Raw genomic sequence first — 17,996 nt, 5'->3', positions numbered from 1 at the left:
GCGGGACCGGTAAGTCCCCTTTGAAAAAGGCAATCCCCATTCCCATTTGAGCCCCCATAGGGTTCAATGGGAATGGGGAGGGAGCTAATAACGGTACCACAATTTGCGGTACTGTTATTTGCTCCCTGGTCCCTTTGTGGATCCCGCTAAGGGCGCCTGGTAAAACCAGGCGCCCATAGCAGGACCCGCTAAGGGACCTCGGAATAGGGCACATAGGGTTTACCGGCACCGGGGTCCTTACTGGTGCCGGTAATCCCTTTGAGCCCACATCGGAATGAGGCCTTATGTCTTTGCTTAATATAAAACGTTGCATATTCTTACAGGGGTCATTGGGCAAAGCCATGAGAGATGTGTTCTTACAAGGGCAAATGCTAGCATGTTGGGGTAAAGCCATCACAGGTGTCAAGACCCTGGAATGCCTGAATGCTATGCACGCAAAACATCCCTCACTATGACCCAGACAATCAGTCTAAATATAACAAGCTGTGGATTATGCAGAAGGGTGGGTAGGAAGCCAGTAGGAAGACAATAATCTCTCCACCCCCTCCTACATTCACTCCACATGACCAGCATACCTGTTCAGGTGATTCAAAGAGAAGAAAGGGGATCTACCTACCTTCAGAGCAGAACACAAAAAAAGGGAAGGAGAAGAGAAACTGTGCTAGGTGGAACTGCCAGTACACAAACCTGGTGAACTCGCTAGGCTAAGGATGTGGTTCACCCTCTGGCACATGGACATATTGGCAAAGGGAACACATGGAAGTTTCAAGGCCAGATAGGAGGCCAACTTGCTGGGACAGGGGGCAATTCAGAGTCCTTAGAAGACCAAATCTTAAAAATCCTTGAAACTCCAAAAATGTCTAATGAGTCTACAAGGTCCGAGTGGGCCTATAAAGATCCATAAAAAAAGTTAGAATAACGTTGTGTGAAACGTGTTGGGCGTGGAGAATGAGGTCCAGGCAAGAGGAAGTAGGGGCAGGGGAAGGAGAGGAAGCCGACCAGCATTGGATGAAGGAAGCCAATCCTGAAAGAGGCAATCAGCAGGCACCGGTAACTCAGAAATGTGGGGATTTGTGCACATAGCCCAATCTCAAGTCTGGTAGTGACCACACACAGTACTTGAAGTGGGCAAGAGTTCAGATGACGTACGACAGTCTCCAGGATAGGTAATCTAAGAGTGGGTCCAGATGGACAGCCGAGTCAGGCAACAGAAGATCAAAACAGGGACTAGATAAACACACAAACGTGTAGACAACAACACCCTGGAGAAGAGCTGAGCCATTAGAGAAAAGGGTCTTTATCTGCTTCCGTAATGTCATGCAGTCTATGCTGGCTGGATACGGTGACACTGTTATTGCCATGACAGGCACCACCAAGGTCAACTATACTTAGTGAAGAGGGGTCCTTATATGAAGCATCAATAACCAAGGGGAAAATGTGGTGGAATATTGACAGTTCCCATGGCAAAGACCCCGTCAGGTGGGGATTTTGGGGGTGCTATGTGTGGAACTGGGCTGAGAGAAATGGGGCGTGGGTGTGACAGGCATTTTTTCCAAGATTAATCTTCCAGACCTTTTTACTTCCAATTGACAAAGCACTGCAGACATCCTGATAGCCAAAATATCAAATATGCATCTAGTTTGTATTCCTAATAGCTGGACATGGTAACCTGTGCAAGTTTGGCCTTGGTACATGTATCAGGGCAGCAGGACTTGATCAAAGATGTATGAAACTCTCGGATAGATATATACCACTGACGTGGCAGCCGTGAGGCACATACAACCAGATGTATCACTCAAATCACTGGGTAGGGACCGACATACCAGGTAGCAGTTTCCATGTTCCTAGTATTTTCAAGTATCGGGTAGACATCCATACCAGGTCCCCCATATCATAAGCTTAGCAGCATTTTTGTTATGCACTTGTTGCATATGCAGTAGCTTTTTTGTGGCTTTTTTGTCCTTTGTGTCCCTGAATTTTCGAGCAGTATGCCCAGTATATGAAACCAAAACAGAAACTGGCAAGTCAATTGGTAACATGTGTGGGTGTATTATGTAACTTGCATAAAAAGGCGCACTGCCAGTTTTATGTTATGTTGTCTTATACCACGCACCGCTACCATGGGGCTGGCCTCCAGGCGTTCACATGACTGCAAAGGAGAGAGGGCAGGGTGGGTTAGTGAGGGTAGAATGATGGGATGGATCCAAAACCAGGAGAAGCTGTCTCTGTCTGTGTATGTTGGCTTGCAGATACGGTGTTTGCTTGCACTGGTTTGTTGTATGGGGAGGAGTTTAATCATGGGGTCTTGACATCGTCACACATATCACAAATAAGGATGTATGCTTTGTGATGAATCCTACAGACTCCTCACTAATTACCTGCCTAAAGTCTCCTCCCGGTTGGCCGGGGAAAGGCAGACGCTTTCTGATCCTGACCTTAGGGGTGATGTACTGTGGGAGGCTCACTTTGGAGGAGAAAAAGCCCCTTGAATGAGAGGAATCCATTGGATGAGACGAGGTATTTGTCTTACTCTAGAGAGGATGGCTCCAAAATGCCAAAGTATGTAATGGCTTGTTGTAATAATCATCTTGCTGTTCCACAAGATATAAATATAAATAGGGGTAAAACCAATCACAAACTCCTAGGCCTTGGGAGAAATCACAACCCTTCTAAAATTTGGGAGACCTGTAAAGCTCACAACCTCCCTAACACCCAAAGGTGCAGTAAAACGAGATTTGTGAATAACAATGGCTTAAAGAATTGCCTTTCCCTTTCCAATCAAGGTTAATGACTAATCATTGTGCATTTCCTTTAAGGAATATCATAAGGAACAAACTGGGGTTTAAAAGTAAAACAACAGAAACTCAAAACCTAATTTTTCGATTAGGGACTTCAAGTCCCATAATTCCCTAAATTCTGGGATGAAGAAGAGGGCTGAAAAGGTACAATGTTGTAGAAGTAGTCAGCTCATTAATGCAGATGACCCACACCTGAGGGAGACAGAGTCTTAAAACGCCCCTTCAGGTGCTGGCCATAGAGTTGTTGCTAAAGAAGAGCATAGGAAGCAAGAAGCAGCGTGGTTCGTTCTGGCAACCCAGGCAGAATCTGTAGGAGAGAGAAGATGCCAGGACCACTGTTTGGCATAGATCAGCTGCCAGTCCTGAAAGGGTCTGTGTTTCCAGAAAACTGAAGTGCAGAGGTCACGCAGCAGGAAGCATGCTGGAGGAAAGTTTGCCCCCTGGAGACCTGTTCGGCAGAGGCTGTGCAGTGGGAAGCATGCAAGAGGCTGTCTCGGGTGGCTTGCGTGCAACCCAGGGCCTCAAGGCTGTCTCCGGTGGCTAGCTTGAACCATAGGGCATCAGGGGCAAGAGGAGCTCCAATTGTAGGTGGTCTGGGCGAATGCAGACTAACAGAAGCATTTTGCCCAGTCATGAGGAGCCACAGCAGCAGAAGTCCTGCGAGAAGCGAGGGGAATGAAGGTGCACATCTTACCCAGTGAGTTCACAAGCTGGTAGTGACCCCGGAGCACTCTGATCCTGCTCGCGTGTCAGAAGCAGACATTGGGCGAGTGAGCAACACTCATGTGGCAGAAAAAGTAGTTCAAAGAATAATTTTAAATACCAAACTATTTCGAAGCAGCAGAAGTAGCAGAAGTAGCAAAAGCAGCAAAAGCAGCAGAAGCAGCACTCGCGTATGTGTGAAAGTGATTTCCAAGTTAATTTTGAATACCAAACTATTGCAAATGTTCAGAAGCAGCATACGCGTATGAGTGAGTGAAACTGATTCCCAGGTTTATTTTAAATACCAAACTAGGGAAAATCAGCAACAACCTATTATAACAAAGGCAAATTACGGTAACCTTAAAAGTGTGAGTCTGTGGAAAACTCAGCAACACAAGGGGGCGACTTTGTTGAAAGTTGATACCTGCGAGCATTGCAGAAGCCAAGAGAGACTAAGACCAAGGCAAATACAATCTAGCAAATATTGTCAACAGCAGAAGGGGGCTATTGCAAGGTCTATAAACTGAAACGTGTTGCCCATACTGTGTACAACATAGTCACTTCAACGTTGTAACGTTAGTGCACAAGTCTTTGTATGGAAAGGCACCAGTTTATCTGAAGACCTCCATCACTCAATACCTACCCACTCACGCTCTCCGTTCCGCCAACCTGGGAACGATTAACAAAGATAAATTCAAAAGGGCGGTTGGCCTAGGGAGGGCCTTCCCCAACCAAGCTGCATTGATATGGAACTCTCTCCCTAGCACTCTCAGGCTGGACAGTAATGTGAAAACCTTTAGGGCTTCTCTGAAAATGACTCTCTTCAAATAACCTGCTGGCTCTAAATCAGGGATGACGCAGCCTGTGTTCATGTGGCACCCAGATGCCTGCAGGTTTACGGCACGGTACAAATACATAAATAATAATAATAATAGGCTAAACCTGGGATAAACACACATTGACAAAACCAAGGTAGAAGCAGAAAGAGACCCTATCCCGGTCAGTCTTTGGTTACTTGTGTAGTGGAGAAACAAGAGTGGCAAAAAGGCTGCTCTGGAAGACATATCCAAAGGAGATGAGCATCATTTGCAGATGAGTATTAAAGAGCACAAATGTGAATCTTGTTTTCCCTGAAGAGGTGTTGAAAGTTTTAAAGCTGCAATTTGTTGAATACTGTGAAGCGGTTGTGAACCGCTGGTCAGTTGATCTTCACCACAAAAGCGCTTGTTGTTATGAAATGCTGTTCAGGCAGGGGAGTATACCGAGATGGCAAACCTTTAAAGAAGTGGGACTGGTATGGAAGTAGACGAGGTGGAAAATGAAGACGTGCTACGAAGTGTTCCTGATAGAGACAATTTATGATTTGTGTAGTGCAAAAGGAAGAGTTGTGTGAAGCTGTTACAAAGAATCTATAGTTCTTTAGAAGTTATCAATTGTGGCAAATCATCCTGACCAAGACAATTATGGTTGCTATTGATGAACTGAGAACCTGTTCAAGGAACAGGAAGAGCCCTATATCTTTTGTGTTGGAACTTTATGTTGATAAATTGAAGTTGCATCGAATTGTGTTGGAACTTTGTTGCAACCCAGGATGTGCTTGTATTCTTTTTCTTGAACTACGAAGCAGAATCACGTTTAAACCTGTGGAAGGGGGGTTCACCCAGATTATGAAGAGAGACTGTAGTTACATTGCGAACTCAATCAGTATTGTTTTGAATTGCCATGCATTTCCTTGTGTATTTGTTGTGTATAACAGAGTCAGGGACACATATCCTTTTGTTAGACTGTTTCATTTAGTTTATTTTAGGCAGAGAAATTGTCAGGGTAGGGATAGTGAGGCATTCATCCAACTATGAATATAATAAAATGGCATTTGTTGAGAAAACTTCACAAAGTAGTGCGCCTCACAGTTCTGACTGCTCACTGCTTCCACATCTTTTACTATTTGGGGCCACCAATACCAGTGCTGCAACAGCTGGGAGGTATTGTACAAGCCAGGATGTCTTGCTGATTGTATATCAACATCATAGCATGGCCTGCTGACATCAGAGAAGTAGCCATGTCTCTATGGCAAGCGGCCTGCCAAGATCAGATCTGGATGTGGTAGATGTGTGGCATTAGATTGTTCCCCCTGCTTAATATGGTCCAAAGAATTCTCTGCCTGATTTCAGGTACACAATATGAGGAGGGTGCGGTCGGGGACCTTGAATGCCTAATAGGAACAGCTTGAAAGTTACCAGTAAGGTATTGGTGTTGCTGGCGGTCCGCTGCTTCTGTCAGGGTGAAGATCCTACCATATGGAATTTTAACACACTCCACAATTATTATTGTTATTATTGGATTCATTGAGTGCTAACCTAGGTTCGAGAAGCAACAGAGTGCTTTACAGAGGAATACACCAATGCAGATAGAAAACAGAGTGCTTTACAGAGGTGTACAACATTACAGATGCATAACAGAGCGCATTCAGTGGTAACAACAGAACAGGTATACAGCGCGGGAGAATACAGAGGGGGAGAGAGGAAGGATACAGCTGTAATGGGTGGTGGGGAGGAGAGGGGTGGGTGGTGTCTAGCCAGTCATGTGGTGCAAGGGGCAAGTTCAATAGGACTATAATGTGGAGAATGGGGCGGTAACATTTCAGTCATTTTCTTAAGGAAAACATCTGTGATGTCCTCATATGCCAGAGGAATCATGGGGCTCCTTGCTGATGTTTTATAATGTGTCAATATCATGGCTAATGGAGGAGAATGAACAACAGTAAGGGAGCACAAGTTATCCTCAGGATGCAGTGAGCCACAAACAAACTCAAACACAACTGTGCAATAAACCCAAATGGTTGCTTGGTTGTGCAAGTTCAACTAATGGGCACTAAGTATCACGCCAAAACGAGGAATATCAATCAGATCAAAGTTTATACATTCAATGGGCCGCATTCCGAGTCGGGTGGTAAGGGTTAACGGTCACCGGTAACGAGACCGGTGCCGTTAAACCCTTACCGCCCTATTCCGAGTTCCCTTTGCGGGTTGGAACTTAACACCTGCTTTTTGCAGGCGTTAGAAATCTAACCCGCAAAGGGACCTTGGAGCTAATTATGGCACCGTAATTTACGGTGCCGTAATTAGCACCTTCCCCATTCCCATTGAGCCCTATGGGGCAAAAATGGGAATGGGGAAGGGCCCATGGTGAATGGGGAATTACCGACCCCGCCAACCTTGGAATGGGGCGGTAATTCCGCCATTCACCATGGCGGAGTCGGAAAGATAACGGCGTCAACCAAGGCGCTAATAGTGCCTTGGTTAACACCAGGGTCGGAATGAGGCCCAATGTGTTTCTCCAGGCACACCATGTTGATCTGCAAATTATGCTTAGTATTATTTTAGTTTATGTAATCTTGTATACAGTGCTCACCCTACCCAGAGGTCTCAGAGTGCTATACGAAGTTCAAAATGGAAGATGTAAAAATTAAATCACAATAGGATAGGAAGATTAGGATAGACAAAGCATATCAAGCTAGGTGTCTGGCTGGTGCAGTGTGTGCAAAAGGAGTTTTTGTGGCTTTTGCAGAAGATAAGGAGTGTACGGATGTCCAATTGGAGGGCATTCCAGACTCTGGGCACCTATGGTGTGAATGCTTGTTTTGTGTGCAAGTTAGCTTGCAGAGTGGAATGGATATGAGAATTTGGGTGGCTTACCTGGTGTTTGTGTGGGTGATGGGTTTCAGGTTGTTGTAAAGTTCAGATGGAGTTTGAGGTGGATGGCTTTTTATATGATGCAGCATATTTTGAAAGCAATCCTCTGGGATATTGGGAGCCAATTGAGCTGAGAGATAGTTAGCTGGGGTGATGTGTGAGTGTTTTGGAACGTGTTGAATGAGTCTTGCCATTGCATTCTGTATGGCCTGCGGAGGAGTAAGTGTGTTGTTGGGGGATAGCAGTAAGGACAGCATTTTCATAGTTCAGCTTGGAGAGAACTAGTGCCTGTACTGGGGACGGAGGTTGTTGTGGGGAGTGGAATCTTTTTTATCTTGCATAAGAAATGTAGCTGTAGGTTGTATTTCTTGGTGGTGTGTGAAGGATCCGTAAGGGAGTCAGTCAATAGTGAAAGAGGATGTTGTGGTTGCTAAGAATCTGAGGGATTCAAAGTACAGTTTGCACAGGAAGGGAGACAGGGAGGATCCTTGAGGTACTCTGTATTTTACCCAAATGGGATTTCATCAACAGTGGAGTATGGAGATGAAGTGTCTCCTGTCAGTGAAGAAGGGTGTAATTCAGTCAGGAATAGTGCCTAAGCGTTTCCATCTATGGAATAGGATGTTTAGGAGGGTGGTGTGGTTTTGGAATCGAAATAATCTACAGAGAGGATGAGGTGGACTAAAAGGGCTGTGTACTTTCTCAGCAATATTCTAGAAATCATCCAGAATGTGAGGTGTCAGAGTCTTGTTGCTGTGGTTGGGGCAGAAACCTGGAAGGGGTTGAGAAGGTTGTTTATGATAATGATAATGATGTGTTATTTATATAGCGCCTTAATCCAAAGCGCTTTACAGAGCACATATTTACATACAATATCACCAAACTGAAATTGGTACTCATTTATCGACCTCTGAAGGATGAAAGGCTGAGTTGGCCTTGCCGGGATTCAAACCTGCGACCTGCAGATCACGCTCAGATCGCAGCAGCGAGAAGCTGGCTTGTGACAAAGTGTTCCATGATTCTGGCAAGATTTGAAAGGATTATGATGGGATGATAGCTTTCAGGAAGTGTGGGGATAGAGGAATGGTTTCTTGAGACGGGCAGAGACTTGTCCTGTTTTGAGTGTGGAGGGGAAGGTGCAACATGAGAGACAGGAGCTGATGATGTTGATCTAGTGTGGAGCCACGATGGTGATGCCATTAGATGCAGCCTAATTTGGCCATGTGTCATCTGGAAGTGTGCTGGTTTTGTTTTGATTGTGAGGGTGATGAGGGTGTCTTGGTAATTTGCGTGGAATGTGTCCTATGTATTGGAAGGTATGGGATTGGGGGTGGAAGAGGGACTGTGGGAGGCAGAGCTTGTCTGATCTTGTTTATCTTGGAGTTAAAATAGTCCATGAGGAAATTCTGTTCTTTGGTGAATGGGGGGATGATAGGAGTGGATGGGGGTTTGGAGAGTGACTTGATAATGTTGAAATATTTGTGTGTGCACCTCGGGGGCTCATTGCAGCTCTTGGAAGTAGTGGGCAGATTTGGTGCTGCATATGGCCATCTTGTATTTGGAGCAGCTATCTCTGAGGGGTGTCCAGGTGGAAGGGCATGGGTTCTTTGGGCAGCCTCTTCTTAAGTGCCAGATTTCCTGTTCGATGGTGAGGAAAGAAGTGCTGAACCATAGGTTGTGGTGGTTGTGGGCATTCTGCATTTTGAGGGGGGTACAATTTGGTCAAGTGCCTTTGTAACAGTGGTGGTGTTGTTTTTTTATTGTGTTATGGTTTAAAAATATACATTTAAACATTTCACAAAAATCTATACAAATAAAACTGATCGCACAAATACAAAATTTACAGGATGTGCATATCATCAGAAGGAAAGGAGCAAAAATCTTTGACCAATAAATACAATTCATTCTCAAATTTCTCAACATCACCGGGCTACCACTCAACAAAGCTCAAACATAAAAACCTTAATATTCTTATCATCAGTTTGGCCTGACTGTCTGCATAGCATTGTTGCCATAACAAATCTTCTATTCCATACCCAGACACTCCCCCCAGAACCAGCCTCCAAACCTCCAACAGTACCACATATGATGTCAGTAAATGTCTTACTAAATGTCTTACTGTCTTAGTGTCTCTCTTGTCGAATCCATTTTACAGAAATAACAACATGGTTTAGGATAAGCTCTAGTATTGCGGAAGTTACACATCAGAATGAGGTTGAGATGGAATCTCATAAACAGTGCTCCTAATCTGGCATTCATTAATTTTTCAAAGTACTTCGGTAGCAGACCCTGTTTCATACATTCCCTGGTGAGATCCTAGTATAATTTGAATTTCTCCAGGTTTGAGCACTTGTTAATCGAATCCCATTCCCAAAGATTGTTTCTTTACCACCACAGGGGTTTCTATCCGATGTTACTGGGTGCATCCCACCGCCTCAAGCATGGATTTGCAGTTGTTATCCCATACTAACAAAATCTAAAGTTTTTCCTATTATTAAATCCTTGAGATTCCAAAGGGAGATCACCTTCTTATAAAGAAGTAGCATATTACAGATCACCTTGACTTCCAGATATAATAAACAGAGTACATAACAAATGGCCAAGTTCTTTTCTCCAAAACTTTACCTCTAGACCTCTCATACCTTCTTTATTAAAAGATACCATCATCTCCAGACCAAAAATCAGTTTTGGGACAACCTTCACTGTGTAGTATTTGATTACAGGATGCAGAGAAACCTCCCATATTTACTGTTGATTTTCCTAATTATTGGTATAAGCCTATCCACTAATAACTTGAATATACCTCCAGATCTCCATCTGCATGGATCAGAGTTCCAAGATACATGAAATTCTCAACATAAGCAATATGGATTTATTTCAAGCATCCATATAAAACCAACTCTCCTCCTATATGGGGAGAACCTCATGATTGTTGTCTTGGTTTTATTTATTAAAAGGCTGGCAGTTATTGCCGAGAAGTGTAAACCAACTAACATTTTCTGCAGGCCTCTTGGAGTATTGTCTAGCAATAAAATATCGTCAGCATAAGCTAACCCTATTAGTCCACCCAAACATGGGGAGCCGAGGGTTTCAACCTCTATGACTTTGCCCAGATCCGATATATAAATGTTGAAAAGACACGGGGCCAAAACACACACCCGCCTCAACCAATTGTCTGTAGGAATCATTTCCGTTACACTCCTGCTAAGTCTAGCCTAACTTGCATTGTGGTGTTTGAGTGCAAATAGACCAGCATACTTAACAAGCCTGGAGAAAGGCCCCATTTCGCGAACTTGGCCCAAAGCCTGTCTCGGTTTACAAGATCAATGGCATTGGAGAAATGAACAAAGCTCAAATATAGGATAGCAGAGCCAGGTTTTGTATATATATTTTGGAATATACTTAGGATTAGTGAGTTAAGGGATGTTCCGACCATTTTACGGAAGCCTGTTTGGTTTCAAGGAAGGTGCCTGGCCTTGACTGGCCAGGATTCAACTTCTTTTTAAATTAAAGAGAAGATCTTACTCTGCACATCTATTAATTTAATCAGACAATAGTTAAGTGGGTACAAACGGTTTCCCTTTTCAAAGATGCGCACCACATACAACAGTTTCAAGGAATCGGGAGTCCTGCCACAACAGATGATATTGCAGAATACCGTGTATAGTATATTGGTCAAACCGCTGGTGAATTATTAGCACACTTAATCAGGAAAAGGGTGTCTTCATGGTCAAAGTTTAGTTTCCATTTTGTATTTAGTGGTTTTGATTTCCAGTTATTTTCCATCAACTTTTTCTCAAACAAATTACTGAAATGTGAATACCAATTCTCCTGAGAGACCGGATTTATCTGCATCTCCAATTGATCACACTTCATAAAGTTGATTATAGACCAGAAATTCCTTTCCTGGTTAAATGTGATCACTGATAGCTTTGTTCCCGTGTCCATCTGAAACATCTGATGCTGACGCAGAATCAGCCAGTTTTTGTAATGGTGTTAAAAGCATTTGACTAGTTGCATTTTTCCTATTTAAGCAACGGCAGATGAAAACATACTCCACACTGCTCTTCCCATCTCCCTTCATTTCCTTACTGTTTGTACATCATATGTATATTTATGTTATCTAGCATTTAGTTTCTTCTTACAATTGGCATTGTCCATCCTTTCCTTCACAAATATATTCAACACACTGGGTGTACATACCTCCTCAAACTCTTCCATGCATAAGTTCATCAGATCAGCATTAAGACACATATTACATTTTTTAACCTTGCTCCAATTTCAAGATATACGTTTTTAGCAGGATTAATTATGAAATCGTCTGAGTTCATGGCAGCTAAAAAGCTCTAGATTTAAGGAAAAAGTAGCTGTAAGCAGATCATGATAACTAAACTTCAGTGGAATTATCTGAAAATGATCACATCTGTTGAATAAATCAGTACTTACGCATATATGCTCAATGCAAGAAAAGTATTGGCCAAGTTGGCGCTCTCACCAGGGCTCCTCTAACATTGTCATTTAGATTAGTGAGGCCTTATCTATTTAGGAAAACGCAGAGGCAACACCATTGATTTATTTTTCCTTACTTCCATCACCGAGCTAGACTCCCAATCATAGTCTAGATCATGAAAAATCAAGTTAAAATCAACTGCCAGAACCACCTCACCCTGAGTATGCAGCAAAAAACAGTCGTCAAGGATCGTATTCAGATTCTCAAGGCACAAAGAAGCATGGCTTTTCACAGGGTTCCAAACAAATTTACAATTAAAATAGTGTTAAGTCTTGCTTCATCACATATTCCATGTTCAAACACTTGTAGGTCCCTATATATATCCGTACTCAACCTGCTTTTCACTTACGTGGCTCCTGATAGCAATTTAAAAACCACCCAATGGTCTGCTGAACACACCTTGTGTTGCCGGTTTGGATATAATAGTGAAGCCATCTATATATATTTGTTTCATTACCATGTTTACTGAAATAAGAGAATCTGAAAGTCCTTTAATATTTCACAGAGAGACACGTTATTCAGCATATGCCCATGACCCCTTATATTCCAAGAAAGCACGTTTCATTTTCGGTATTTGCTAAAGACATCTCACCACCTTAGACTTTGTCCCATGTAAACTCTCAATGGTCTCTGAGAGCAAAAGCCAGTTGTTATAATTTCCACACTGATTAGTAGTACATGTAGTAGCTGTTTTTTTCTACAGCTGTCGCTAATGAATCCGTTACAGACGTAAGGAGGCAGTGTGCACCCTCCATTTCAGCTGCTAGTCCATAATCTTTATAGGTAGGAGGTATCAATTTGTGACTGCCGCTCTTTGGGACAAGTGCAATCATAGCCCATTGCCCTAAAACTTTCAGCTTCAGATAGGAGCATTTCTCTAATCACTGTGGGGGTATATTTATGGCCTAACAATCAATGCAGAGAGTGTGTTCCCCCCAATCAAAATTGCCACACCAATATACCAGTTTATTTAATTTAATCTAGCACTTTCTATGAACCATATGATACCACGTAGATCCCTCCCCCTTTAGCAGTAGGTGAGCCAAGAACCAGGCCGGTGTGTAGAAAGAATGTAAATTAATTAATTAATATATCAAATTAATATTTTTACAAAATCACACGGCATGCCACCTTCTCCGTGGCACCAACAAAAAAGCTTCAAAACAAATAAGTAGAACGCCATTCGCTTTGTGGGTTAACTAAAAATCACAGGAACAAAAGCACAATCACAAATACAGTTTTCATTGCAAGTCAAATAAACACATAATAAACAAAAAATCAGGATGACGAGATCCGACAGAAAACAGAGAACTTCTCTGTGTGTGTATTTATTTTGCATCAACACAGAAAGTTTCAGGTGACTAGACAATTTATTTTACAGTTCTTTCGATAAGCACAAAAGATAAGTGAAATATAAACGGACGAGGTTGGTTATAGATAGTGGTAACACAGATAGGTGTCGACCTCAGGATTATTGAGGTCAAAACTTCATTCGGATGCACATTTCCCACAGGTGGAGGGGGTATAACAACCCTATAAAGCAGGGAAACATGCACCTGAGACTTGCATTGGTCCAAGGCATAGTTTACACATGGTGCACACAACAATATTTACATATAACATACACGAGGGGGGATGGTATAGTTGTGTCACAGGGATTTCTGGTGCAAAAGTAGCCCCATGCTCACGCCTTTGATTTGTTGATACAGTTGTTGGCCGAATAAAAATAAATTTTCACCCATAGCAATGCGGATGCATTAGAGTAGGAAATTCGTCGGTACGGTGGAAACGTCAGTTCTTTTTTCGAGGCAGATGGCCAGAGCCTGTAGACCTTCTAGCTGTGGGATGGAGGTGTATAATGCCTCAACATCCATGGTGACCAGTATGGATTTGGTCGTGAGCTGTATTGTATCCAAGATCTTGATAGTTTCTGTACTGTCCCTGAGATAGGATGCCATCTTGCCAATGAAGGGCTTCATGAAGAAATCTGTGTACAATGAAAGGGGTTCCAACAGTGAAATCACATGCAGAGACGATAGGTCTGCCTGGTGGTTTGGTGGCGTGTTTGTGTATTTTGGGTAAAATGTAGAAGGCCGGAATCCTAGGATGGGTCTTGTTTAAGAATGCCCATTCTTCCTGGCAGATCCATCCCTCTTCTTCGGCATGTTTAGTGAGATTGATAATCTCTTCTTGAAGGCGTTGTGTCGGGTCTCTGTTCAATATTTTGTAGGAGGTTTGATCGTTGAGGAGTCGTTGGCACTCCTGGTTGTAATCTTCGCTATTCAAAATGCACAAACACACCACCAAACCACCAGGCAGACCTATCGTCTCCGCATGTGATTCACTGTTGGAACCCCTTTCATTGTACACAGATTTCTTCATGAAGCCCTTCATTGGCAAGATGGCATCCTATCTCAGGGACAGTACAGAAACTATCAAGATCTTGGATACAATACAGCTCACGACCAACTCCATACTGGTCACCATGGATGTTGAGGCATTATACACCTCCATCCCACAGCTAAAAGGTCTACAGGCTCTGGCCATCTGCCTCGAAAAAAGAACTGACGTTTCCACCGTACCGACAAATTTCCTACTCAAATGCATCCGCATTGCTATGGGTGAAAATTTATTTTTATTCGGCCAACAACTGTATCAACAAATCAAAGGCGTGAGCATGGGGGCTACTTTTGCACCAGAGATCCCTGTGACACAACTATACCATCCCCCCTCGTGTATGTTATATGTAAACATTGTTGTGTGCACCATGTGTAAACTATGCCTTGGACCAATGCAAGTCTCAGGCGCATGTTTCCCTGCTTTATAGGGTTGTTATACCCCCTCCATCCGTGGGAAATGTGCATCTGAATGAAGTTTTGACCTCAATAATCCTGAGGTCGACACCTATCTGTGTTACCACTATCCATAACCAACCTTGTCCGTTTATATTTCACTTATCTTTCGTGCTTATCGAAAGAACTGTAAAATAAATTGTCTAGTCACCCGAAACTTTCTGTGTTGATGCAAAATAAATACACACACACAGAAGTTCTCTGTTTTCTGTCGGATCTCGTCATCCTGATTTTTTGTTTATTATACGTATACCCACCTGGGTAAATCAGGACCCCGCCAGGTGCCCTATAATATATACCTAATTTAGGTCAAATAAACACTCCAGCTACTTTTGGTTGGTCCCAAAAATCCCTTGATGTCAAGAATTATGCAGCATCTTGAACATTGACAAGATCATGTGCTTGGTAGTATACCTTTCAGGGTATTTAATTTCACTAAATGCAACACTTTTCTGTTAAAAAGAAATATGACATATGCAGCGCTCTTTATTTTTATCTCCCTGTGCACTTTATACTGCTAACAGTGTTCTAGCACAACCAACTTTTAATACCAAAACACTTTTTATATAGATGAATCCCTTTTTCCTTCACCAATGGGCAATGCAGAATCTCTCTTCTGCCAGGAGTCACTTTTTCACTCTCAATAAAGGGTGTGTTTAAATCAGGGACTTCCCTCCATTTAATTTGGCAAGACATACTTTCTGCCCCAGTACAAACCCAGATATTGAGTTTACTATGGAAACTCCTCTGCTTTAAGGCAGGGTCTGGTGAATGGGGAGCAGTAGAGAATTGTGTTTTGTATGCACCCCTCACTTTAGGGAATTTTGGAGTTGGCAAAAAGAAAATAGGAGTCCCCAATTATTTTAACAGATTATATTTGTATCCACACTGGAAGCAATATTGTTGATTTTGAACTTGAGCAAAATCACCCAGTGTCATTTGGCTATAGGAGAATCAATTTAATTATTACTTGGTACGAACATGTTAGGGATCTACTTCCGTAACCCACCCACCAAATAAGGGGAAGGTATTAAATCAGACAGATCCCCCAAAATACTTGGTTCTGTTGAACAAGTTAGCTTACATTGAACAGCTATGGGCGTTGTGCTTAGGAAAATACATCAAGCCTCTTGGGGTCATCCCACAGTAAAGGACAGGGACCTGGTCAGACTCCAACTCCATCAGTCATGGATAGCATCCATCGTTCATCCCACTATTTGTCTCTCCTTGTATGGATCCCAGCCTCTGTCTCTTTCCACAGTTTTCTGTCAAGAGCCTATGCTATGTATTGATAGAATACTCTATACTATAACCAACATGCATACAAATTAAGGACCAACCTGGAGCAGGCACCACAGTCTAGCTGAAGGGAGAACCTGGTCACCCTCCTCCTCCCCAGTGAAACCTGTCGGGAAGAGCAGGGCTTCCAGGGAAACCCTCTATGGGAAGTAAACCCTGATCCGGTAGCTGGGGCTCCTTGGATGTCAGCAGCGAAGATCCCTTTCCTGATGGGCAGCCTTAGTAGAATGCAGTGTTACACTGCAATGCAAAGAATAAGGTTAATTGGGGAACGAGGTGGGTGCCGTCCCTAATGATGCTTACCCTTTGGAGTTGAAGTGAGGTGAAGGCTGCAGGAACGCTGTAGGTGTCACTCTAGCGATGGAGAGGGTAGGGACTCGTAGGAACTGATGTCAGCTTGCAAAAGAGGGAGAGTGTTAGTAGTAGAGTCCATGGGAAAGGAAGCAATAGTGGATGGAAATTCTCCTACTGTGATCACCGAGAGGGGAGGTGGGGCAAGGCCTTTCGATAGCCGCGGTGGATGCAGAAAGAGGCTGCCCGTGTCGGGACGGATCCCCTTGTAGTCTGCTTTTCTGGGGTTCAAGGGTATGATCTATGAGTTTGAGAGGTAGAAGCAGAAGGTCATTGTCTGCCACAGGAGATTGCACGAAGAAATGAAAAAAGGGAAACAGAGAACCGTACCGGGAGGTGAGAGCCTTTTCAGGAAGCCGTAATGCAGTAGATGCAGTGAACAGGTAATGGGAAGCCACGGGAAGCGGGAAGGGGCTAAGAGAGTGAGAAAAAAAGAAACAAAGGGCTTTAGAATCTACAACCTAGTAGCGGGGACCAAATGCAAAGAGGGAATGCAAACTTACGGAACGTGGCCACTATAGGAGTAGCGACACCCTGTATTCTGTTCCCTTCTGTTACTTCACTTCTTAAAGATTAATTCTGGAAATTGTGGGTGAATATGTGTCCCCTTGTACATTTGAGATATGGTATTATGTTCTATTGCTTCTGTAAGGTCCTAAATGTATAAATAAAGTTTTGAAAGGAGTAGCAATGCAATGCAGCAAAACCAGAGGTGCCATTAGTACTCTTCCCAAAGGTGAGGGCGGAGTCTGCCCAGCTGATTGGACGCAGATGCCTGGAATGGTACTCTCAGTATGCGGCACCATCTTACAAGGAGCACAGTGAACCACCGCAAGGCGCCACACAGGCCATCCCTGCCTGCGGGATATCCCATTTCCTCCACCTCTCAGGAAATGTTGGTTCTCCAGCAATTTTTCCAGCAGTTCCCACTCAGATTATTTCAGGCAGCTCTCCCCTTTAAAATCTAAACCAAACCCACAAAAATGTCTAACTGATGAAGTGCCAGTTCATTGGTTGGTGATTTAGATTGGATATCTATTGTCCATCCCCGTTGCAATAATTTGTTCCTTTAGTTACTAAGCACCAAATTCTGGAAGTTATAAAGTTATAACTCCACCACATTGAAATTGCATTTTTGTCCACTTCAGTTATGACTTAAAAACTACAACATTATAATTATTTTTCAACTTACAAATAAGCATCATAATATATGTATGGGTCTGATCATACCAGACTTAATACAATGTGTCTGGCGTCGGCACGATGTTACATGTGCGAATGGCAGAATTTTGTAATTTACTTAAACAGGACAAAATCCAGTGTCACAAGATTTTATATACAGGTATCTAATTCAATAAGCTACCATCTTCCCAGATCTCCACTTTGTGACATTTTCTGGGAACCTATCATCATATTTTAGCTTGTAACTCTATTCCCAATGGGGGAGTTGTATATGATGGATCTGTTCAGTGTGGCACGGGTGGGGAGTAGAGCAATCACCATACTTCAGAAAGCCTCGCCACTCTACATTACCTTACATCATAACATAGAACATAGAGTTGTGAACATTAGTTAGCCTGTGTCACATCTACATAGAATTGTGGTTGTTAGCAAGTATCACACCTAGATAGAACTGTGAAGGTTTGCCTACGCCGCATCCAGATAGGATTGCGAATGTTCAGTAAATGCCACACTTGGATAGAATTGTGAATGTTAAGTAAATGCCACACTTGGATAGAATTGTGAATGTTGGCAAACCACACTTGGATAGAGTTGTGAACATTAGCAATTG

The sequence above is a fragment of the Ambystoma mexicanum genome, chromosome 10, assembly GCF_040938575.1.
Source record: "Ambystoma mexicanum isolate Mex_15411 chromosome 10, UKY_AmexF1_1, whole genome shotgun sequence".
Classification (NCBI taxonomy): Eukaryota; Metazoa; Chordata; class Amphibia; order Caudata; family Ambystomatidae; genus Ambystoma; species Ambystoma mexicanum.
Note: the sequence above shows the minus strand (reverse complement) of the source record.